At 39.8% G+C, this 24478-nt stretch overlaps 1 protein-coding gene across 9 annotated transcripts in view; it reads left to right on the top strand.

Annotated features, from left to right (window-relative positions):
• Window positions 1-24478, top strand: part of ccser1 (coiled-coil serine-rich protein 1) — a 1301473-nt gene that overhangs the window by 45376 nt on the left and 1231619 nt on the right. The window contains exon 1 of one of the 9 annotated variants that reach the window (XM_087979947.1): window positions 5424-5450. The exons of the other annotated variants lie outside the window; for them this stretch is intronic. The gene's annotated coding sequence lies outside the window, so the exon portion shown is untranslated. Of the gene's footprint in view, window positions 1-5423; window positions 5451-24478 lie in introns of those variants that run through there. 9 annotated transcript variants of the gene reach the window in all.

Genomic DNA, 24478 nt, shown 5'->3' with positions numbered 1-24478 from the left:
AAAATGAAGAATTAGAAACGTAATTAGGTTTTGAACCCTTAGAGAGTTTCATATCATGAAATATTGAAAATTAAAAATGCTTGGATTTTAGGCTTGTTGCAATGCAAATGTTTGTCAATATATGAGATCAACAATATTTAGCTTTTCATTTTAAAAAAAGTAACCCTTATACTGTTGCAATTCTTTTGTAAATTTGATGTTTTGACACCTGCCCTTTGGGTGACAGAAAGCTACAGCACAGAGGGATTTGGGAGACCAACTGCCTGAATCTCAAAAAGCAACCATACAATTACAGCAGATAAATAGGGAAGGTAGATAGCATATTGGCCTTTATTTTGAAGGGAACAGAGAATAAAAATAGGGAATCTTGCTCAATCTATATAAGGCATTCGTCAGACTAACGGTGAGCAGTTTTGGCTGCCTTAAGTAAGGAAGAATACGAACATTGAAGGCAGTCCCGAGAAGATTCACTGGGTTAATCCCAGGTGTGGAGAGAGATTTTTGAGGAGTTGGGTTTGTATTCGTTGAAGCTTAAGAACAAGAGGGGACATGATTGATGCATCTAAGGTTCTTAGAGAACTTGACAGCGTAGATGCCGAGAGGTTATTTCCCTTTGTGGGGTGAGTCTAGGGCCAGAAGGCATAATCTGAGTAAGGAATCACCCGTTTAAATGGATATGATGAGGATTCATTTTCTCCGAGTGGAGTGAATGTGTACAATTCTTTACCACATAGAGCTGTTGAGACTGAGTGAGTCATATTCAAGGCTGAGGTAGATTCTTGTTTTCGTCAGTGAGGGAAATTTTAAGGATTGTGGAGAAAAAGGCAGGAAAGTGAAGTTGAGGATTAGCTGATCAGCTGTGTTCTCATTGAATGTCGGTGTGGACTTAATGAGCTAAATGGCCTACTTCTGATCCTCCCTCTTCCAGTGTGTCATGTGGATTTAAACATCAGGCCTGTGCATGAGGCCAGAATTAAAGGATCATCGAGAGTTTGGAGGGTTGCAAGGGTGCAGGATTTTGTAGAAAAAGACAAGATGGAGCGTGGAGAGATTTGAATGCAAAGATGAGGATTTTAAAAGCACTCTTGTCTCTATCATGTCTGAAGGCTCGGTGGAGGTGAGAATGCAATCTGTTTGCAGTTTGCCCTGAAATCCTTAACTTGTGGATAAATTGAACATTAATGATCTTATCATTATGTAGTAAATGGATAAAATAATTTTGTTTGGTGGGGACAACCGTGCATGAAGCAGGAAATTATAGGAGAAAATTCACAGTGAAAGTAAACACACAATTTGAATTGCTTATCAAGAGCTGTCTTATATTAGATCGCTTTATTAAAATGATGGTTTAGAAAATATTAAATCTGTGAAGTTTATATGGATCTTTTAGAAATTCTTTGAAAATTATGGTACTTGCCAAGTTTTCAGCCTGGCTACCTGTTAAAGGTTATATTTGGTTCTTAATTGTGCTGTCCTCATTATCATACATACGCTTGAGATCATCCAAAACTCTGCTTTAAAGTCCTGTTCCTACCACTGTTGTACTCAGTCCCAATTCAAGAATACTTTGAAAAGTTCTCTTCTTTATATTTAAGTCCTTCTGTGTTTCAGCTTTTGCCTGTCTCTATAAATATTGCACATCTCTAATTTCCTCCATTTCTATAATTCTTCAGGCTCTCTTTGCATCTTCAATTTTGGCTTCTGTTGCATCCTGACTTTTATCACTACACCATGATTCATGACTTCAGCTGTTTGTCCCTCAGCTCTGAAATTCCCTGCTTTGTCCTCTCCGCCTTGCTCTGTTTTCCTTCTGAAACTCCATTTTAAAACCTACCTCTTTGACCAAACCTTTTGCTAACTTGTCATACTGTTACGACACAAGGTCAACTCTCCTGCTTAATTTAAAACCAGCAGCACCGAAAAGATTTATCCCGTGCAGTAACCTGTGAATATTCAATAGGCCAAGAACTAATTAAAGTAAAAATTAAGAACTTAATTAATTATTCTGTTATACTTTAACAACTATTTACAATTCCTTAGTCTAACTTATCTTTTACCTTCCCTTCTATAATACTAATCTGATAAAACTCCCAATTATGATTTATAAAACAAATCTTTTTATCTCAAAACAGGCAGCTTTCGTTTTCTCTGAATTCTAGCCTCCTTTTCTTGTTCTTTGGAATTTCTGTTTCACAGGTTACTGATTGATTGATAAAGGTACTTTTAAGAGATTTTTTTAGGCTGTCTGTTTACATGCTCATAACATGGCAGTTCTCCTCTCAACTGTTCAATTTTCCTGGGCCTTATACCCCCAAAGCATCAGATTGTGTAGTTGGCTTTTAAGATTGTCAATGTACTCAATTCAACTTGGATTGGTGTTGGGTTTTTTTTGGTGGGGTGTATAATTTAAACTGGTCTAATTCAAATCTGTTTTGTCATTTTCCAGGCAACCAGTTAATTTAGCTTTGAACCAAGTGTTACATTGTTACCTTTATTGAGAACATTTGGTACTGTCAGGTAGCTCAACCAGCTTTTAACTCTCTCTTAAAGGTAGAGTACACCCACATCTTCATAACAATACTATCGCCTTGTGTGGTTTGGTGTAAGGCATTTGCTATGCCTTAATTATAGGAGGGTGGGTATAAATAATAAGAAAATCTTGCTGAAATTGTACAGATCCCTGGTAAGACCACATCTAGAGTATAGTTCACTTGTTTGTTTTACTTAATTGAATGGCAATGCAGCATAGGTTCTTTAGTTTGACTCCAGAAACACGAGAGCAATATTATGAAGAAAGATTGAGTAGAATAGACTTGTACTCTTCTCACATTTTTAGCAGAATTGGGGTGGCACAGTGGTTAACCTCATACACCAGGGTTCAATTCCACCCTCTGGTGACTATCCATGTAGAGTTTGCACATTTTCCCCACGTCTACAGGGGTTTCTTCCAGTGCTCCAGTTTCTTCCCACAGTCCAAAGATGTGCAGGTTAGGGGGATTGGCAATGCTAAGTTGCCTGTAGTGTCTAGGTGTGTGCAGGCTAGGTAGGAGAGCCATGGGAAATACAGGTTTACAGAGATAGGGAAGGATTGCTCTTTGAAGGGTTGGTATGGACTCGTGGGCTTGAAAGGCCTGCTTCCACATTGTACACATATACTCTTTCAGAAACTGACATTTTATAGATTCTATCAGGGCGGATATGCAGTGTGTTAGGGTTAGACTGTACCCTTTGGCTGGAGAGGTTACAGTATGGAATAAGGATACAGAATAAGAGGTTAGCTGTTCACAATTGAGATGAAGGATCTTGTGGAGTAATTCAAAGAAGAGCAGGTACTAGTTTGGGTGTGTTGGTCTGGTTCCCCCACCTACATCTTCAAAAATAAAAGATTAACAGATTGTTAATTTTATCATTGTAATGGGGGATCTTGTGCAGGTAAGTGGTATTGTCCTGGACTAGTAACCTGGAGACCCAGGCTAACATTTTCTTTTGAGGGAGTAAAATGCCTCGTAACAACTATGTCTAAAGGGGAGCTTGTATGACACATTGTTCTTGGAGTTTTGTAAAGTATCGGAGTTGTCACCATTGAAGGTTATTGCGTAAGCTGACAATTCAGAAGACCATAAGACATAGGAGTGGAAGTAAGGCCATTCGGCCCATCGAGTCCACTCCGCCATTTAATCATGGCTGATGGGCATTTCAACTCCACTTACCCGCATTCTCCTCGTAGCCCTTAATTCCTTGTGACATCAAGAATTTATCAATCTCTGCCTTGAAGACATTTAGCGTCCCGGCCTCCACTGCACTCTGCGGCAATGAATTCCACAGGCCCACCACTCTCTGGCTGAAGAAATGTCTCCGCATTTCTGTTCTGAATTGACCCCCTCTAATTTTAAGGCTGTGCCCATGGGTCCTAGTCTCCCCGCCTAACGGAAACAATTTCTTTGCGTCCACCCTTTCTAAGCCATGTATTATCTTGTAAGTTTCTATTAGATCTCCCCTTAACCTTCTCAACTCCAATGAGTACAATCCCAGGATCCTCAGCCGTTCCTCGTATGTTAGACCTACCATTCCAGGGATCATCCGTGTGAATCTCCGCTGGACACGCTCCAGTGCCAGTATGTCCCATGGTGGAGGGAGTAACATATTAACCTGATAGATGCCTAGCTGGAAGATTATAGTGTACACATAAATGAATCTTTCTTTTTGGAGTGGTAGGTTGTGACAAATGGAGTTCTGTAGGGGTCTGTGCTGAAGCCTCAGCCTTTTATAATTTATATCAATTCACTAGATGAGGGGTGTGAAGGCATGATAGCTAAATTTATGAATTGCACAGAGGGAAATATGTTGTGAAAAGGACATAATGAAAGATGTGGGACAGGTCAGAAGTGGATTATTGTATTGATACCCTGGAATTAGCGGATTGCCTTTGAGGAAAGATTGGACAGGTTGGGCTTGTTCCTGCTGGAGGTTCAAAGAGAGAAATGACTTGGTGACTTGATGACGTGGACGTGGAAAAGATATTATTTCTTGTGGGTAGGTCCAGGATAAGAGGGCCAGCTTTAAAATTACAGATGATGCTTTTACATAAAGACTTTTCTGAGGAATAGTGCAACGTCTGCCTCATGTCAGTGGAGCTGGGGTTATTGGATATTTTTCAAGATGGAGGGAGACACATTCTTGTTAGGTAATGGAACCAAGTTATCTGGTGTATTTTGGGAATATGGAATTCGGGACACAAGGTATATTAGCCTGGGGGTCAGTTTTCAGGGGCCGAAAGGAGTTAAATTGGCCAAATTTGTTTGTATGTTTTATTTTGATGCTACCCAATCTAGGCTTGGCATGTGGACAGTTTCAGCAATATGTATTTTTATGCAGTGCAGACGCTCCGCTAATGTTTTGGTTTTAATATTCCCTTCTCGTCTGTGACAGAGCTTTGCAGTTTTTTTAAAAAAAAAACCTTTTGGGAGTTGATATCTATTGTAAAGAAGCAAAATGAAGAATGGGTTTTTTTTGTAAAATGTATTTTAAAGTCATTAAATCTTTATTTTACCTTCAAGAATTGCAAATAGGGCTGACAATAGTGCCAATAATATTGCTACTGACTTCTATCACTCCTAAAGAAGGCCTTGTCAGCACTGTAGTAATGTGCCAATGTTAGGTGATATTCCGTTCCATGCCATTATCTTGCAATGGCAGAAACATACAATTATATGTTAATGGAGGTTAATGTAACCATTGAAGTGTTCAGCCTCATCTAGGGGCTTAAAGAAGCAGAGACTTGCAGCTAATTTGGCAGTCATTGACCTGTAACTGAACTTATGGCATTGATTCAGAAAGAAGATTAGACCTCTTCTTTTAAATCTACCATAATGCCCTTGAACATTATAAGCTAGAAACTGGACTGTCTGCCTTCTTTTCACCCCTGCACTACCAAAGCCTGATGTGCCGCAGTGAGTGAGATGGGTTTACATTATTGTGCCTATGTGTAAAACTGAAGCATTGTCTTTGTATTCTTTCAATGCAGTTTGTATGTGTGTGTTTAGAGAGGGAGGGAAATGGCAGGAGGGAAATAACCTGTTTGATTATGAGTCTTTGGAACTGAGTGAATGACTGCAGTTTTGCTCCACAATCTCAAGGGACATGGTAAACTGGAGTGATTTACTCGGGCCATCTGAACCCTTAAACCTCTTGCCACTTAAAGATAAAATCATGCATATTGTATCTCAGTACTGAGCAATACCACCAGCAGTTAAAATTGGAGTGAAACAAGATTTTCCGCCCTAGAAATTATAGGGAAACTAACCCATAAGTGTCATTGATGACAGATTGAGAGACCATCTCGCCATGTTGTCAGTACAGAACACTGTCATGTAATCAACAGGAGGGCAGAATAAGGGAATTATTTTGTAGCTCCAAAGGAAAATTGACATGGGATGGAGAGCTGAGCATTTTATTATTGTAAGTTTTGCTTTCACTGATGTTAATATTGACACAGCAGGGATAAACTGTGTGAAGGATATTTTAATGTCTCTGCCTGTATCTCTCAAAGCTCAGAATTAATTGAGGTTCACAGATGTCATAGACTACAAATATCAGGTGGTTCTTGGTTGGTAACAAAAATCCAGGAAGAGATTAACCATTTACATTAATTTTCAGCTCTGTCAATGTCAATTTATTTTTCTTTTGAGTTGGAATGTATGATTTCTTGACTTGGAGATTCTTTTCATTAATTCCAGTTTGAAGTTGTAAGGAATGCAGCACAATGTTAGATATTACATTGGCTTAGCAGCAGGTATTTAATGATCAGTGTCAAATTGTCAGTAAAGTTGCATCTTGCCCATTTAATTTATAGTTGACCATAAACTCTCATGGACTTTTAAGCAGCAACTTGCTGTCATCAGGAGTCTGATCCAACATATTGAATACAAGAATGTAGGAGTAGGCCATTCAGCCAGTTGAGCCTGCTCTAACAGTCTAGATAATGACTGATCATTTACCACTGCATTACCACTGTCACCCTTCAAGACACTACTAGCTGTAGGTTTATCAATTTCCGTCTTGAATTTAGTCTGACGGAGCTTCCACCACCCTCTGGGGTAGAGAATACAAAGGATTGACCACCTTTTGAGTAAAGAAATTCCTTTTTTACCTGAGTCCTAAATGAACTTTGGTCTCCTTGTTCTTGAGCCCATGCCGCGGAGAGATATTTTGTGTTCATTGTGTCTGGCCCTTTTAAGAAGCTTTGTCAGTTTCTGAGATCACCGCTCATTCTTAGAACTCCAGTCTCCTCAATTGCTCCTTGTAGGACAATCCTACTATATCAGAAATCAGTCTGATGAACCTTGATGACAAGAATAGGGGCGCTCATGTTGCAGTGGTAGTGTGCTTATCTGCAGATCAAGAAGCCTAGGTTCCAGTCCCAGTTGAACCTGAGGTGTATAATAACTTCTTTGGACAGGTTTATGATATCCTTAGGCAAGGGGAGCAAAACTGTACATATTTATGCAGGTGCTGTCTCAGTTCTACACAGAGCTTTCTTTGCACCCATACTCAAATATTGTTATAATGAAAGCTAACATATTATTTACCTTTCGCAAGCTTTCAGTGACTTATGAGTAAGGGCACCTAAGTACTTTTGGACACCAATACTTTCCAATCTCTCTCCATTTATGAAACATTCTACCCCTCCCTCATCCTCACACTTACTCACCATATATATGACATCAGCGTTTTCCTCTAATATCTCCTCCGATGCCCTTAAATGGCAGCAACCTTCGGAATGCTGTGATCAGTGTGTCAATGCCAATCGTGCATATTGTATGAATGAATGCATGCAGCTTAAAGGGGGTGATACCTGCCATGCTCTTGTCCACTCCCTCAGCCTGATGTTAAATTCCCTGAAGCCTCTTTGCTTCCTCCTCTCAACTCTCATTGCAACAGAGTTTTATATCATATGCAAACTTGGAAATGTTACATTTGGCCCCCACATCCAAATAATTTGATATACACACTATGAATATCTGTGGCTGAAGCACTGCTCTTGTTGTACCCCACTGCTTGTCAACCTGAGAGTGGCCATTTATTTCTACTTTTCATCTATTAATCAATCTTTAACCCATGTCAGCATATTAGTCCAATTCCATGCGCTTTAATTCTGTTTATGTCCTTCTGAAAATTTGAGATACATCACATCTTCCACCATCCCCCTTATTGATGCTGCTAGTAATATTCTCAAAAAACCTCTGATTTGTCAGACATGATTTCTTCTTAGTAAATCCATGTTGACTCTGCCCAATCAAACAATTATTTTCTGAAAACCCATTAATCACATCAATTACGACGCATTTTAGAATTTTTCCTTAAACTGACATCAAGCGAAAAGGTCTGTATTTCTCTTTTTGTTTGCCTTATTTCTCTTTCTCCAACAGTTAGACTACATTGACAATCTTTTAATCTGCAGATGCCTTTGCAGAAATAATAGAATTTTGAAAGCTGATCAGTGATGTGTCCATTACCACCTCTAGCTACCTCTTCCAACACCAAGACAAAGATCATCAGATCCTGGAGATTCGTCAACTTTCAATCCCACTAATTTCTTGAGTACCACATAGTCACAGAACGGTACAGCACGGAAACAGATCCTTCAGTCCAATTCGTCCATGCTGACCAGATACAGTGGCTCAGTGGTTAGCACTCTGCCTCATAGCGCCAGGGAGCCAGGTTTGATTCCAGCCTCTGGCAACAGTGTGGAGTCTGCACCTTCTCCCTAATGCCTGTGTGGGTTTCCTCCCACAATCCAAAGATGGGCAGGTTTGGTAAACTGGTCATGCGAAATTGACCATGGTGTTCAGGGATTTGTAGGTTAGATGCATTAGTCGGGGATAAAAGTAGAGTGATAGGGTAGCGGAATGGCTATAGGTGGGTGACTCTTTTGGGGGTCAGTGTGGACATGTTGGGCCGAAGGGCCTGTTTCCACATTGTAGGGATTCTATGATTCTATATCCTAAATTAATTTAGTCCCATTTGCCAGCATTTGGCCCATATCCTTCTAAATCCTTAACGGGTATTAAGTTATTTCAGTTTCACTGGACCATTCTATTGGAGTTATTTCAGGCATGCTCATATAGATGCTAAATAGAAAAGAACACTGTCATTTCTCCATCCCATCTTTTAAATATCCTGCCTTTGTTTTGTAAAGGACTCACATTTTTCTTGACTCATCTTTGTATTATTGACTTGTGGCATTACAATAAAAGCAAAATACTGAGAATGCTGGAAATCTGAAATAAAAACAAAGTACTGAAGAAACTCAACAGGTCTGACAACATTAGTGGATGGAGAAACCGAGTTAAGATTGAAGTACAATGACTAAGTCCTGAAGAATACTCCATAATCACATGCCCTCTCTCCCTCTCCCTACCAATCATCATTTATGCTTTTGCTAATTTCTTTCCATATTCTATCCTCTCTTCTGTTCTGAGGAAGTGACACTGAACCGGGAATGTTAATTCTGATTTATCTTCACTGATGCTTCCAGATTTTCTGAACCTTTCCAGCAATTTCTGTTTTTATTTCTGATTTCCAGCATCCGCAGTTCTTCCGGTTTTTATTTTCTGTTCTCTCTTTCTTGATTTCATTTCTTTGTCATCCTTTTGTTGAGTTCTAAGATTCTTCCAAAGCTCAGACTAACAAAATTTTTTGGCAGCCTTTTATAGGTGGTCTCTTTTGACATCTGTCTTCGAAAGAGATGTGGAATCCTTGAACTGGAACAGCAGCAGTCTCTCACTTCAGCCTATCAGACTGAAGAATCTTTACTGAGTGAGACACAATGCAATCACAACAAGGAATTGTCAGAACAGTTAATTTGATGTACAATCATGTAGCAAATTAGGGACAAAAATTGGGATTTAGCAGTAAGAGACACGAGCACAAGATTCAAAATGAAAATATTTTGAAATCTCCAATGTAAATCTAACTGAGTGAGTTGACACACTTCTCATCAGAGACGTTGTTTGTCAGTCATTATAAATTATCATGTCATTTGAAAAAAAAATTATTTTATATTTCAATGACAAGCCTTAGCATTTTGTGGTAAATTTGATGTGTTAGTTACTACACCTTCACGCGTGGTATCTATTTCAAATGCAAGTCTCTCAGTGAGGCACCAGAGCAGTGAAGCTTGTAAAGAAGTGGGGCAACCCAAAAATCACCTTTCAGATTTTTGCATTTAACTGCATGTAAGTAGATGCTGGAAGTTGCTGTTTGATATTCTGTATTACAAATAGCGAGCATTAACAGCCTCATTGTTATTCTTTCTGCAAAATTTGGTGTTCATGTGCACAGTGCTTTATTCTATGTTGTAGTCTAATGATACTGCTAACATATTTGGATAATTCTCCTCATTATCTCCTGAGGCTGTTGGCTCCTGATGCTTAAGTACACCAGATGTACAGTAACGCTCTTTTATTTACATCTGTACATTGCAGCTTACTGAATACACGACAGAGACTGTGAATTCTGCAGCAAGTAACTTGCCTCCTGTCTCCCCAAAGCCTGTCCACCATCCACAAGTCAGGAATGTGAGGGAATAATCTCCACTCGCCTGGATGAATGCAGCTCCGATAACCCTCCAGAAGTTAATCATTACAGATGACCTTTACATCAGGGAAATTACCTTTCCAGGTTGAAACTTTATTGCTGGAACAGCACAGCAGGTCAGGCAGCATCCAGGGAACAGGAGATTCGACGTTTCGGGCACAGGCCCTTCTTCAGGAAGGCCTGTGCCCGAAACGTCGAATCTCCTGTTCCCTGGATGCTGCCTGACCTGCTGTGCTGTTCCAGCAATAAAGTTTCAACTTTGATCTCCAGCATCTGCAGACCTCACTTTCTCCTCGAAAATTACCTTTCCAACCAATTTGTCCATGTTGACCAACTATCCTAAATTAATCTTGCCCCATTTGCCAACATTTGGCCCATAATCCCTCTAAACCCTTCCAATTTGTGTACCATTCCAGATGCCTTTTAAATGTTGTTGTAATTGTGCTAGCCTCCACCACTTCCTCTGGCAGCTCATTCCATACACTTACCACCCTCTGCATGAAAAAGTTGCCCCTTAGGTCTCTTTCAAATCTTTCCCCTCTCACCTTAAACCTATGTCCTCTAGTTTTGGACTCCCCTAACCTGGGGAAAAGACCGTGGCAACTCACCCTATCCGTGCCCCTCATGATTTTATTAACTGCTATAAAGTCACCCCTCAGCCTCCAATGTTCCAGGGAAAATGGCCCCAGCCTATTCAGCCTCCCCCTATAGCTCAAATCCTCCAACCCTGGCAACAGTTGACATTATTCACAATAAATCAGCCCTCAGCACCTTTTAAAGGTTCACTCTTTCCACCATTAACTCACAGTGGTAGCAGCCTGCACCACCAACAAGATGCACTGCAGCAATTCCTTAAGGCTCTTGAGACATCCTTTATTGATCAGAGTATTGAGTACAGGAGTTGGGAGGTCATGTTGTGGCTGTACAGGACATTGGTTAGGCCACTGCATGCGGTTCTGGTTTCCTTTCTATCGGAAAGATGTTGAAAGGGTTCAGAAAAGATTTACAAGATGTTGCCAGGGTTGAAGGATTTGAGCTACAGGGAGAAGTTGAATAGGCTGGGGTTTTTTTCCCTGGAGCATCGGAGGCTGAGGGGTGACCTTCTAGAGGTTTATAAAATCATGAGGGGCATGAATAGGGTAAATTGACAAGGTCTTTTCCCCAGGGTGGGGGAGTCCAGAACTAGAGGGCATAGGTTTAGGGTGAGAGGGGAAAGATATAAAAGAGATCTACGGGGCAGCCTTTTCACACAGAGGGTGGTACATGTATGGAATGAGCTGCCAGAGGAAGTGGTGGAGGCTGGTACAATTGCAACATTTAAGAGGCATTTGGATGGGTATATGAATAGGAAGGGTTTGGGGGGATATGGGCTGGGTGCTGGCAGGTGGGATATCTGGTTGGCATGGACAAGTTGGACCGAAGGGTCTGTTTCTGTGCTGTACATCCCTATGACTCTGACTCTATAAGAGCAAAGGCAGCAGATGTTTGCAAGCACCACCACCTCAAGTTCCACTCAAGTGACACACAACCATTTAGATTTGGAAATATTTTGCTGCCCCTTCACTGATTTCTGTTCAAACCTTAACTTCCTTTCTAACATCACTGTAGGTGTGCAGACAGCACTTTGTAATGACAACTTGGAATAAATTATTATCATCATTGAACTAAATTGTTCTCCATTCTGCAGTGTTTCAATTTGTGGTAATATAGCACCTTCTAAGAGTTGCATAAAGAGAGTTTGGAACAGAACTTGAAACTTGACCCAAAAAGTTTTTAAGCAATGAATTAATGAAAGAATTTAGATGTCATAGGTTTAGAGGAAGAATTTCAGAATTGAGATCTAAAGTAGTAAAATGCGGTTTTGGATTTTACTTCTGTAAGGGTGTTGTTTTTTTAGAGCCAGAAGCATTTTTTTTTTCAGCAGTGGGTCAATGCAGCAAGCTAAGTGAGTATAAGTTACCTCCCATGAGAGAATTGCTGAACTGCTCACTAAGCTGGGGCTTCTGACCCAGAGAAAGAGAAGCCAGAAGCAGGTTCAGTTCAGAAGATCTGTATCAACAGATTGCTGTTCAGCAGCTCTTGTCCTGCCTCTTCTGGTTGGGAGAATTCTTTTGATCTCTCACTGATCAGCAATTCCATCACAATCATTTGCATGTTTCATTATAATACAAACCACTTTGCAGGATTGCTTCTCTTCAGGTTCCAGGATCATGAACATGTCAGAAATGTAGTCATTTTAAAACTGATCATACCTTTTTTGTTTAAAAAATAATTGTATCATTAAGGCAAATTCATTGTGGGGCAATGTGTCTAATTAAGAAGAAGTGAAATGACGCTGAAAAGATTGGATTTTAGCTTGCAAGAAGAAAGAAAAACTGTCGAAGGAAAAAGATTCTATAATTTTAAGGCCTGGTGGAAGAATGAGTCAGTTGGAATATTTTCAAAGCGTAAGCACTCAATTTAATCGACTCAAGCTCGTACAGCTGCTTTGCAAACTTGCAGTGCCAGTTTACCTTTCACAATACATTTGCTCCCAATTCTGGAGTATGTCAAATTGTGGGAATATAGTACCTTCAAAAAGCTGCACAAAATGATTTTGGAACAGAACTTAAAACTTATCCAAAAACAAAGGTTTTAAGCGGTGTCTGAATGGAAGGATGAGATGTCAGATTTAGAGGGAGAATTCTCGAACTGAGGAGTAGAAATTCATACCAGCAGTGATACAAAATGGATCAACTACTCTATGTAGCACCTGTTTTCAACTTCGTTCCAATTTTAAAAGAATCAAATGATGGACATGTAAAATGTGTGGGTCTTTCTGACTTTTCATGCAGTCAGTATTGGGAACACAACTACTCCTCCTGTTTTCATGTTCTGCATTAACAAAGGAACCAAAGGCATTGTTGCTATGTTCGTAGCTGATGCAAAGATAGGTTGAAGAGTAGGTAATGTTGAGGAAGTGGGGAGGCCCACAGAAAGATTTGGACAGGCTGGAGAGTGGGCAAAGAAGTGGCAGATGCAATGAAATGTGGAAAGGTGTGAGTTAATGCACTTTGGTAGGAAGAATAGCGGTGTAGACTATTTTTGAAAACATAGAAAGCCTTTGGCAATCTGAAGCACAAAGGGACTTGGGAGTCCTAGTTCAGGATTTTCAATAGGTTAACATGCAGGTTCAGCTAGCACTTAGGAAGGCAAATGCAATGTTACCATTCATTTCAAGCGGGCTAGAAGATGAGCAAAACGTGTACTGCGGAGGCTGTATAAGGTTCTGGTCAGCTCACATTTGGAATATTGTGAGCAATTTTAAGCCCTGTATCTAAGGAATGATGAGCTGGCATTGAAGAGGGTCCGCAGAAGGTTTACAAGAATGATCCCAGGAATGAAGCGCTTTTCATACAAGATGTGGTAGAGAACTCTGGGTCAGTATGTGATAGAAGTTAGAAGAATGAGGGGTGATCTGATTGAAACTTCCAGAATACAAAGATATTTGGATAGAGTGGATGTGGAGACAAATCATAAGGGGCATGGATAGGATAAATAGACAAGGTCATTTTCTTGGGGTAGGGGAGTCCAGAACTAGAAGGCATAGGTTTAGGGTAAGAAGGGAAAGATATAAAAGGGACCTAAAGGGCAACTCTTTCACACACAGGCTGGTGGGTGCATGGAATGAGCTACCAGAGTAAGTGGTGGAGGCTGGTACAATTTACAGCATTTAAAAGGCATCTAGGTGGGGATTTGAATAGGAAGGGTTTAGAGGGATATGGGCCAAGTGCTGGCAAATGGGACTAGATTAGGTCGGCATGGACGAGTTGGACCGAAGGATCTGTTTCTGTGCTGCACATCTCTATGACTTTGCTTCTAGTAGTAAGAGAGATCGGGACCTAAGGGTACAGCCTCAGTGAAGGAGTGACTCTTTGTTACTGAGATGAGGAGGAATTTCTTCAGCCAGAGGGTGGTGACTCTCTGGATTGCATTGCCACAGAGGGCTGTTGTGACCATGTCCATTAAGTATCTCTAAGACAGAGCTAAAAATCACATAATGCCAGGTTATAGTCAACAGGTTTATTTGAAAGTACATTAAGGCAGAGACGGATAAGTTCTTGATTTTTACACAGATTGCAGAGTTGATACTGGGTTGAGAAACTTGTCAACCATAATTGAATGATGGAGCAGACTCGATGTGGCAAATGGCCTAATTCTGCTCCTCTTTCATATTGCGACACTGCTCCACGTGGATTTCTGCCGCTTAGGGTTTAAGCAGCTAAAGGCAAGGCCGCCTGTCGTGCAAAGGTCATAAATATGAGGTCAGATTGGATTCTGGAAGTCTCCAGAGTGGGGTGAAGTAAAGCGTTCTGCAGGTAACTGCTGTGAATTGCAACTCCTGGGTCTGGAGATTTTTCGCTTTATTTAGATTTGTGAAATATATTTATTTTTGTTCAGAATGTTCTAATTTGGACCTTTTTATTTTTGTACTTAGGTGATGATGGCTTGTGTGGCAACATTAAACACTTTTTTCATTTTACTCTTGGATTTGAGTACACATGACAATAAAATCTATATAGTGTTTATGGAGAGTATTTGAAGTAAAATGCATTAATGTGATTATCAGAAAACTGGATAAGTGTGTAATGTGGGAATTGACAGAAAGTTGCACTGATGTGGGGAGATGAAGCAGGGCTGGAGTAGGTAGAAAAACACCAATCTGGGCACGTGGAGTCAAATGGCCAGTTTGTACGCAGCATGACCTCTAATATGACTAAAGCAGGAATAAATAGTACAGTATTTTTAAAAAATACAGCTTCAGTGCATTGACCATGAATTGTGATCCACAGTGAACAAACGCGAAGGGTATATTTCTGACAATTTGAGGGTGTTTCACTTGTGGTCTAGATTTAGTGCACAATAGATGACTGTGAAAAATAGTCCATTTCAGAACTCGTTGTGCTGTAAATGCCCCTTTTTATTCATGACATAATTAGCATATCCCACTGCTCTATTATTTCCAGATTCATCCTGAGGATATGAGTTTGTGTATTTATAATGTGTACAGTAACAATAGCAACGCCTGGGAGATTTGGAGTATTCCATTGGAGTATAATGAAAGGATCAGTAAGTGTGAAAATTAGAAATGAGAAATTGAGTTTTGCTGTTGCAGTGTTTACAAATTTATTTGAGAGACGTTTCATGTGCTGGTATTATCATTTGGCACTTGATATGTAGTTGGGAACTCATTTAATGATCTTGGCTGTGAAGAATTATAATGCATTCTAGTATTAAGGTGCATTATACTGCTAGTTAGTGTTGCTTCAACAAACATGAGCAATTGTATACCATTCAGCCCATCAGGGCCTGCTCTGCCATTCAGTGGAATCACGGCTGATCTTAATTATTATCTTCAGGTACCTGTCTGGCTCCCCCAGAACTCTTGATTCCTTTGTCAATCAAACATGTAATTTGGCCTTGAATATATTCAATGACCCAGCCTCTACTGCTCTCTGGGGGAGAGAATCAAAAGCCCTACACCATGGAAAAGGATACCTAATGTTGGCCTTAATTAGGAGATCTCTACCTTCTAACAGTGCCCCATAGTTCTCGACTCTTTCATGAGGGGAGCCATTTGATGTGCCACCATGTGGTTTCTTGGGTCAACACAGTTGCCAGTATGATGTGACCTAAGTGCTGTCCTATATGTTGGCTCACATGATGTAGACCACAAAGACTGGGTTCTTGTTGAGACAATTCACTAGAAGTTTATTAACAATGCTAACTATTGTCATTGCTGTAATATCAAGGTTAATGTTAGTCTGGGTTCTGTGCTTACTGGTCTTACTGGTGTTACTGTATACTAAATAGGCAACAGACTGACTGACTGTCTGAACGGACTGCTTTGACTCTGTTACAGTGAGTGTGTAACTGAAGGTGAGGTGGGCACCTTTTTTATGCAGGAATGTTATGTGGGATGTCATGTCATTGTTTTAGTGTGCACAGCCCGTTACAGCTGGAATCTCTGCAATAACACAGCACCATTTTAAATCTGCTAATTATCCTCCGGATTTTCAATAAAATCACCTCTCATTCTTCTAAACTCCAATGGATAGGTGTAGGTGAGCCTACTCAACCTTTGCTCATACACCTTCATCCCAGGCTGGGAATCAATGACATGAACCTTCTCTGAATTGTTTCTGATGCAGTTGTGGTTTCATACTGTTAATAGGTTGTGGAGGGCGAATTGGGTATTACGGTGCGAACTGACTAAAATGAGATGCTTTCCTCCAGTTTCAATCTTCATTAGTGCTGGTTAGGACTGATACAAACTGCAATTACACTGTGACTGCTCTGGCACTGAGAAGTTCAACCAGCCAGCCCCAATATTACTTCTGCAGTGAGGTTGCAATTCAGACAAAGCTAATTCTAATTCTATAAGTAGGGTTTACTCTAAGCATCCTTAACTGGAGGCCCATTCAGGGACAACTGTTTGATGCTCATTCTATTTACATAGTCATTCTAACCTTTCCACCATCTCCCAGAAATGAGACAAGACACTGTAAAAAGTTGCTGGTGAAAAGATAGTTCTCTTCTATTTCCTCTGATCCATGCAGCATTGCAGATGGATTTCTGTTCTGCATCAGATTAACCTGGGCACTTTCCTTGAATGTTCAATACTCTGCTCAAATAAGCAATTAACAAGGTTTTCTTGTTCTGTTGGCCAAATCAGACATCTCAGTGGCAAGATATATCCTCGCCACAGCTTATGATACAAGATCTATCTAGTAGATCTACTGCCACCTTCTTATTTGCTGTTGGATATTGTTTATGTTTTGGAAGGAAAAACTGCTTGCTGGTCTAACAGGACGAGGCTTTGTCTTAAACAATCAGATACAAGTTAATTGATGTGATGAATATTACAAGGTTATGAGAGAGACCTCAATGTTAAGTCTTGCTCTTTAAAAGTCTAAAGTTGTTCCCTCACCCATGTCCATTTGTGGGGGGGTGCTTAATACACTCTGCGCTAGAAGGCAGCAAGGGCCTTGGGGAATTAGCACTAGAAATGAATGTAATGATTTGGGGCACCTGGTTTCACATATCACTGTGGCAGATGATGGAATTATTTGAGTTCAAATAAAATTCAAATCTGGAATAAAGAGACTAATGATGACCGCACAATCATTATAGATTGTCAGGAAAAACCCATCTGGTTCACTAATATCTTTTAGGGAGGGAACATGTGACTCCAGACCCACAATAATGCAGCTGATTCTTAACTGCCCTCTGGGTGATAAATGCTGACTTTAGTCAGTGATATCTATATCACTTGAATGAATTTAAAGAAGAAAAAAATCCTTTTACAACCCAAAACTCTTGCACAACAAAACTGAATGCTGTTGTGACGGCTGATGTTTATAAACACTGCTTGCTTAATTATATAGGCACTGACTCATGAATTTCTTATTTTTTTGTTAATGGATTGTGAAGTCAGGGCTCAAAATACATAAATAAAAACGTTTCGTCCCCTGTCTAGGTGACATCCTCAGTGCTTGGGAGCCTCCTGTGAAGCGCTTCTGTGGTGTTTCCTCCAGCATTTATATTGGCCTGTCCCTGCTGCTTCCGGTTGTCAGTTTCAGCTGTCCGCAGTAGTGGCCGGTATATTGGGTCCAGGTCGATGTGTTTGTTGATGGAGTTTGTGGATGAGTGCCATGGTTCTAGGAATTCCCTGGCTGTTCTTTGTTTGGCTTGCCCTATAATGGTAGTGTTGTCCCAGTCGAATTCATGTTGCTTGTCGTCTGCGTGTGTGGCTACTAGGAATAGCTGGTCGTGTACCCAATATATCAGCCACTACAGCGGACAGCTGAAACTGACAACCGGAAGCGACAGGGACAGGCCACTATAAATGCCGGAGGAAACACCACAGAAGCGCTTCACAGGAGGCTCCCAAGCACTGAGGATGTCACCTAGACTGGGGACGAAACGTTTGCAACAAAAACTTCCAGCTCGGCGAACAGAACCACAGCAACGAGCTACAAATCTTCTCACAAACTTTGAACATAAATAAAAAACAAAGAATTAGTTTGTTTTGGGGCATTCCAAAGCACCTTATAGAAAATGAGATGCTTTTGAAGTGGAGTCACATTTGTAATGTTGGGAACAATGTAAAATAGCTGGCATGTTGCAAGATTCCACAATCAACCAACAACTGATGGTTTTAGTAGTTTTGGTTGAAGGATCATGACTGGCCAGGCCAGAATGGAAAACTCATACAAATGATCAACGATCATCACATTTTACCATTTGGGCTTTTACATCAGTGAAATGGAGCAGACCGTATCCACCTGTACTGAAACGTAAAGCCATTGCCAAAGGGTACCGAAGCTAAATGAAATTGACTTCTTAACCTTGGGGTTATTTGGTTTAAATTTATGTGAAGATCCTTGTATTCTGAGTTCAATGGTGCCAATAAATTGGTCAAACTGCTGTGTTATCACTTTCAGCTTTCACTGGTCTCCCTAAAGAAAACAAATGAAGCTGTATGAAAGTAGGGGCTGGAGAGTAACATTCAGTTCAATTGATTCAATACTGGTCTGTCTTCTGGATTCATAGATGGCTTTCATCCAGTTTTTGACATCAATCCCAAGAGTTCTGCTAATGTGTATCAGTACTGAAGAGTTCAGTGATGGATTGATTCTGTTTATTTCTTATTTGGTCTTGTGGAGAGAGTCAATGAGTTAAATATTTTGACAATATACAGTTTCTACATCTACATTATTAGAAGACAAATCTTTGTGGTACGTTGCTGGTTATGTCCTGCCGATTGAGTAGCTATCCTTTATCCCGACTTTTGAGCCTACCACTCAACCAGTTGTTCAATGATGTCAGTAAGTTGCCCTCATTTCTACTTCAGTTAACAGCCTCTTTTATCAAATTCCTTCTGGAAGACCATGTAAGCAACATCCATGGACATTCACCAGCCCACTACCTTAATCACCTCTTCAAAACGTTCAGTGAGGCTTGTCATGAATTTGTCTCTATCATCTGTAATCTATTTCTCATGAATCCATGCTGGCTGTCCCTGATTATCTATACATTTTTGAGCAGTTCAGTTATTCCCATCCTTAATTTATAGACTCCAACAATTTCCGCACAACACTTGAGGTTAACTGGTATAAAATTTCCTGGTTTTCCTCTCCTTTAAGAAGGCCAAAAGGTTGGAGTGACACATGCGTTTTCCAATCCAACACAAAGACTCCCATGTAGTTATGGCATCTACAAAGTTCTTCCCTACTTCTGTTAACACACTCAGATGGAAATTATAGGTCCTGGGGATTTGTCACTATTCAGTTCCATGAATTTCCTCATTACTGCTGTTTACCTGTGTTAATTTTATTCAGTCCCTGTTCCTGATCCACTATTAATTTCTGCAGGACTTCCAGTAACCTATCCTACTTTTTCTACAGAAGCAAAATAATTATTCAATGTGTTTGCCATTTCCTCACGGTCATTAACAATATCTTTACTTTCAGTGAGCCAATGTTGCTCTTGACCACCCACTATCTCTTTGTGGAACTATAACATTTCTTATTGATTTATGATGTCCCTGGCAATTTTCCTTTTCATAATTCCTTTTTAGCAGCTTTTCTAGGCTTTATTATGGCCTTTGCTGGTCTTTGTGCCTTTCCCATTCAGCAGACTCTGTGCTGTTTTTTGCAATTTTTTGTAAGCCCTTTCTTTTTGTTTTACACTACCCCTTATCTCTCTCGTTGTCCACGTCTGCTGTACTTTGTGAAGTGAAGCTTTTCCCTTCCTCAGGAGTATACACTGGTTTTGTATTGTGTTAAATGTTTCTTTAAATATCCTCTGCTATTCTTCCCTTTTTTATAATATTGCTATTAGAAATTCACAAGAAGGTAGTTCTGAATAAGAAATAACTGGGTTCTTAATCTGGTTAAAAAGTCATACCTGTGACTGAAGAGCTTCCTTTCATCATAAAAGAATTAATCTTATTTTTATACCATTGTTTGTATTTTTTAAAAATCCCATTTTCAAAGGTTATAATATTTCAGCTTCTAATTAACATGAACCAGTCTTTGAGGGGAAAAAGTGTTTTTTAAATCCCAGTTTGCTACATTCTTCACCCCCGCCCCCCTCCATATGCAAGATGACTTTCTCTTTTTCAGTCATGTGATTTGAGTGTTGCTTGTCCATCTCTAATTGCCCTTGAACTGCAAGGTTTATTTGACCATTTAGAGGGTAGGTGTGAATCCACCACGTTGCTGTAAGTCTGGAATCATATAGGGCAGACCAGGTAAGATTTGCAGATATCCTTCCCTTAAGGACATTACTGCCTCAGATGGATTTTTATAACAATCGGTCAACACTGGACTCCCATTTAATTTCAAGTGTCTTTTATTGAATTTGAATTTCACCATCTTGCGTGGTGGGATTTGAACCCATGTTCTCTGAATATTAGTCGGGGACTCAGTAACATTAATACTTTGCCTCCACCTCCCCAAAAAGAGTTGTATTTGGACATTTCCACGATTTTTGGAACTTAGCTGCTAGCCCTCTACGATTAATGAAAAAGTGTTTTCCTGTATCCTTTCATGTGATGCCTTATATTTGTGAACATTTTGCATGGATTTGCAACCAGTAGGGAGCAAGTTGGTATTAATTTCTAGAAAGCACAATCGCTGGAAAAAGTATTGGGCGTGAAAAAGGCTTCTAAACATTTGGTTAAAATGACTGAGTGAAAGCTTTGAAATTACACAGTACCGTACTGCTTCTTGTTCCTTGATCTCCAACCAAACTCCTAAACTTATTAGGAGAAAGTGAGGACTGCAGATGCTGGAGATCAGAGTCATGAGTGTGGCACTGCAAAGCAGAGCAGGTCAGGCAGCATCCAAGGAGCAGGAGAACCAATGTTTCGGGCATAGGCCCTTCATCAGGAATTCTTCAGTTGTATGTCACGTGAACTTGGAGATGGGGAGCATGCAGTCTCCGGGTTAGTGTATTATTGTGGAAAGGTGCACTATTAATTATACCTGATGAAGGGCTTATGCCTGAAACGTCAATTCTCCTGCTTCTCGGATGCTGTCTGACCTGCTGTGCTTTTCCAGCACTCCACACTCGATCCATGTAAACTTTATTAGCCTTTTTGCAAAATCTTGAAATAAAAGTGAACACTCCTGTTGGTAATATTCATTGTTTGGCCATATTTCATCCATAAAGGAAATCAGCATAGCAAAAGGCCAAGCAATTGTTCTTTGGTATCTCTATATCTTTAACTTCAATATCACTCCTCCTGAAAAAAGTTCTTCATACCATATTTCCTGTTTGGTTACAAAGCAAGAATGAAAGTAATTGAGGATAATTCTACACAATTGGTGGCTTACATAGTTTAAGGCACAAAATTACAAGCTAATTACTTAGCCTATATTCCAAGCTTGGCAATACAGAAAATTGTATTTGCATTGTGCCATTTGTACAGTTAAGTATCCCAAAGTGCATCATAGAAATATAACTCAGATAAAACTTGACCCAGAAACTTGTTGAGTCAAGAGATTTGATTAAGATGAGTGCCCAAGTGCTTGGTAAAGGAGTAGGTTTCACAGAATGTTGTAAAGGAGAGAAGGGAGACAGATTTTAAGGTGGGAATTCTGGAGACTACTGAAGATGCTGCCACTAAAAGATGCATTTAAAAAAAAACACATTAATGAAATAGTGAAAAGTAAAGGTGGATCCACTTTCGAGCTAACTAATCTAGAGAGCTGGAAACCGAGTACAAGACAATGCAGAATGAATGATATAATGGGGTAAGGATAAATTCCTCCGAAGACTAGGCGTGCGTTTGTATGGAGTGGTGGCATCAAAGTAAAGGGATGAAAGGTTATTGGAGATAGGCAGAAATGTGAATCTATAGTTTCAATCAGATCATAGACCTCATTGAATGGAGAAAGGTCAAAAGGCTGAATGGCCTCCTCTTAATTTGTATGTCACATATGAACTTGGAGATGAGGTTAGTGCATTATCATGGATAAGTGCACTAATAATTATACCTCATTGTTCTACAAGCTGAGTGTATAAAATTCCAATCTGAACCACCGTATTGACCAACTTACCTGACTGACTGCTCTCCAGGACAAAAGCAATTCTCATCAGGTTTCATCAATAAGAAAAGTAACTCTCTTTTATTATAATACACTTTAACAAATGTAGGGGATGAGAAAGGATTCCTAACTTACGACTGTGACGAAAACTGTACTCCTTTTTCAAACTACAAAACACCCACACACACTTGCCTCGTTCCATACTGCACTGGGCCTTCAGCCTAGAGTTTTGTGTTGAAGTCTGGTGTGGAACTTGAATGTTATGACTGAGAGGTGAGCCTGTCACAACCGATGCACAGAGTGAATTAAAGAAACACATGTATGTTTTGAGAGATGATCTGACCCAAATTGGTCACTTGTACTGAGATGTGAGTAAAAACAGACAAAGCAAAAGAGAGGAGTGAACACTCAAAATACTTGAAGGAATCCTTTTAACATGGTCACTCAAAAGGTTTAAAAATATTATGTTGACTGCTTGATCTTCTATCCACTTCTTCAATGTGTATCAATCTTGTCTTAGCTGTGCAGCCACCATTTAATCTGCTCATTGTCACATCCAGTTGCAGTTTATCTTGCATCTCTCTCTACCTTTGTATTCATGATGCTATTTTTATTAACCCTGCAGTACCAGTTTTGTCATCTCTCAACAACGAGGCGATTATTGACAGTAATGCTAACACAGAAGATGCTGCTGTCATGACAACAGAGTTAAACTGAATGAAATGTCCACTTAAAATAAATGAATCTTCTCAATAGCTATAGATCATAAGGAATGATTCCATGGCTGTACTTTAATCTTAGATATAATGCTATAAATGGCTTGAGACCTGTTGTTATGGTTTTGAATGCAATCTTACGTCTTGATGAGATTATTTCCTTTAAATATTTATCATCCCTATTCTTTTCCGTATGACTAGTTGCCATTAATTGTACATATAGCTGATTTGAGCAATTTCTACTGGAAATCAGTTCCTCTTTGATTATCAAAGTTGTACTCACTAACTAGCTTGAAGCAAATAGATAACCATTTGTCTCTCTAACTGGTTAGTCCAAGATGTGGTGAATAGGACTGCAAACTACATATGCATTGGATGATAGATTCAGTTCATGTTACAGATTCTGTGGACGATGATGATTTCAAGGGTGTTGGAGATGATTTACCGTCCAGGCTAACAGCTACTGTAACTCATTGAAACCATAACTGAAGCAGTGGAGTAGGATTGATTGGAGAATGTACTGTAGCTTGGATTTTGAAACATTCTGCACAACATATTTAGAACAAGGTTACAAGGGCGAAGAGTTAATTGCCTGCTTTGTCAGCTTCATTGAAAGGCGAATCTGGAATCTGGTTTAACCTGGGATCAGTCAGTTATTCTTATGAGCACATTGTTGAGATTGCAAAATTCCCAGAGGCACCACAGAAGAGTGGGAAATGGTGGGGTATCTCTTCCCTCTTCTCCCTACCTAATATTTGTTTGCTGTGAGCTGTGCTTTGTAGGGGGTGTGTTTTTAAAATCCATTTTTGATTTTAATAATCTACAGCCTTTCTGGTAAATTTGAATCAGAAAAAAGATGTTAATCATTCAACACTCGAACTATAAATGAAACCAGAACATGCACACATCCTCAAACACAGACGTACACACACGTGCATCAATGAGTTAGAAATGAAGGACATGCTTAAGTTATTAAAAGTAAAAAGTTTTTATAGATCATTTATTTGAATCGGATCATCTTAAAATGCAGCATTTCTAAGCTTGAATGGATTCTGTCTTGTAGTTTGGGGAGATAATGAAAATTGAACATCACTGGGTTTCCAGATAAATTTGAGCAAGTTTTTGTGGCAACTCATCCTTGTGGTGAAAAACAAATTAGCCCCATTCTCACTACCAAGGTTGACTGGAAGGTTGTTAGGACATGTTCTGTCTTGCTGGAGTACTGATCCCTCTCTATGTCCTGTTGATCTCCAGACTGGCTCAACTCTTGCTACTTTGTGGTATAAAGAGATCAATGTGTGACCAAGTCGAAGTGAATGGAGGCTGTACAGACACACTTGATAAACTCATTTCACTGCACTTTTAAGTTTTTTTGATCTTGTGGACGGAAGATAGGGTGGATTTTTGAATCTGCGCTTTGGAAGATAATCAGAAAATGGGAGGTATAATAAAGGTTTCACATTTTGAAGATTTTTTTTCAAGGGAGGGTCTTCCACTCAGGTAAGTTTTATAGTTACAGAATCATGCTTGCCTTCTACATCTGGAAATCACAAAAGATCACATGAC

The sequence above is a fragment of the Chiloscyllium plagiosum genome, unplaced genomic scaffold, assembly GCF_037043375.1.
Source record: "Chiloscyllium plagiosum isolate Xiang-an unplaced genomic scaffold, Cpla_swu_hap1 HiC_scaffold_36, whole genome shotgun sequence".
NCBI classification, from domain to species: domain Eukaryota; kingdom Metazoa; phylum Chordata; class Chondrichthyes; order Orectolobiformes; family Hemiscylliidae; genus Chiloscyllium; species Chiloscyllium plagiosum.
Note: the sequence above shows the minus strand (reverse complement) of the source record. Positions and strands in the feature narration are given on the sequence as shown.